Genomic DNA, 1,699 nt, shown 5'->3' with positions numbered 1-1,699 from the left:
AGGGAGGTGAGTGTGTGAGTGTGGAGGGAGGTGAGTGTGGGCTGTGAGTGTGGAGGGAGGTGAGTGTGGGGTGTGAGTGTGGAGGGAGGTGAGTGTGGGGTATGAGTGTGGAGGAAGGGGTTGGATGCGCAGCTGTAGAAGCCATCTCTACCAGGCTCCCCACAGCCATGCGCCCTTGTGTCTCTAACATCCGCCCCCCCGGACCAACCCGTTTTCAATTCACCCCCAAACCTCCGTAAAGCCTCGGCCCACCCCCTAGTATTTGCTGTCCCCACTTCAGGAGCCACAGTCTGAGGTGGATGATAAGAAAGAACAGCAAGACCCGGGATTCTGGAAACTAAGGGAAAACAGAAAAGGACGAACAGAACAGTCGGTGTGCACTCAAGATGAATGAGTCCGGCGTGGCCCGAGAAGCCGAAGCAGGGAGGTTTCTGTAAGTTTAAGGCCAGCCTGAGCTACATAGTGAGCTCCAGGCTAGCTAAGGGTGCGTAGGGAAATTATGTCTCAAAGGGAAAGAAAGCAACAAAACAAACAAACAGTAGGAACTACCCTTTGTCACCAGCTGATAAGGATGAAGACAGACATGGCCTTGGACAGAATGTCCCTCAGATAGCTGCAGATTTCCTGAGTATCTTGTTAACAGAGGAGATGTGGCAAACGCAGAGTTAAAACAGGAGACAGTCTTCCAGTCATTTCTAAGTGGCTTGGAAAGCGCTTTGGGACACACGGATGAACACCACTGGCACTTGTCTTGGAGAAGAAAGATCCTCTCCTGGGAAGAACTGAGTTAAAGAGTCAGGGCAAACCTTCACATCTCCCTCCTCTCTAACTCAGAATTTCCCCTTCACATACGGGTGGAAACTCTCCCCCAACTTTCCCACTTATATACCGTACCAGTCTGAGATGGGTGGTCACCTTTATTTTCCTAATTTTTTACTGTATAAATCCAGCCTTGGGGAAGCAATTAAAGAACATTATAAGCTGCAGTAGATAAAAAAGAAAAAATGGAGAAATCACATAAGCAAGTTGGAGTGTGGCTCGGATATAGAATTCCCCAGTGAGGGGCTGGAGACCTGGCTCGCTGGCAGAACATTTGCCTAGACACCCCCAGTGAGAGGTGGGGGTACGGGTCAGCAGTAAAGTGGTGTCCTAGAATTCCCCAGTGATGGATGGGGGGCTGGCTCAATGGTACAACACTTTCGTAGAATCCCCAAGTGAGAGATGGGGGCATGGCTCCTCAGTAGAGTGTTAGCCTAGAATTCCCCAGTGAGGGGCTGGCATTGTGTCTGTCTAAGACAGAATTCTTGCCTAGCGTGCGTGAGGTCGTGGGTTTCATCTCCAATAAAAACAAGCAAACAAATAAATAACGAGACAGGATTCTCACCATACTCCTCATTATCTATTTGGCTTAGTAAATACAGAAACAAGAGTTTATATGATTAACCTGACCACAGGCTACCAAGGTCTGGTTATCCCGTAAATGATGAGTCAGGTGGTAAGTGAAGTGGTAACTATTATTTGAAGCCAGACATGAACTTGTTTTACTCCTGGCTAAGTATATTGATAAGGAAGGCAGGGATTAGCTGTGACACGAACAGCAAGCATTAATTATTCACCAACATCCTCTTCAGATCCTAGCTGACTTTCCTGGACGCCATCATCACCAGCATTAGATGGAAAGGCTCCAGGTCGGCCAGTA

At 48.4% G+C, this 1,699-nt stretch overlaps 1 protein-coding gene across 2 annotated transcripts in view; it reads right to left on the bottom strand.

The window, feature by feature from the left end:
• The window catches only part of Arntl2 (aryl hydrocarbon receptor nuclear translocator like 2), a 56,990-nt gene that overhangs the window by 36,147 nt on the left and 19,144 nt on the right, over window positions 1-1,699 (bottom strand). The gene's annotated exons all lie outside the window — the stretch shown is intronic.

Source organism: Nannospalax galili, unplaced genomic scaffold (assembly GCF_000622305.1).
Source record: "Nannospalax galili isolate Female #2095 unplaced genomic scaffold, S.galili_v1.0 scaffold763, whole genome shotgun sequence".
In the NCBI taxonomy this organism is placed as follows: Eukaryota; Metazoa; Chordata; class Mammalia; order Rodentia; family Spalacidae; genus Nannospalax; species Nannospalax galili.
The sequence above is the reverse complement of the archived record's forward strand: the minus strand, read 5'-3'. Positions and strand labels throughout refer to the sequence as shown.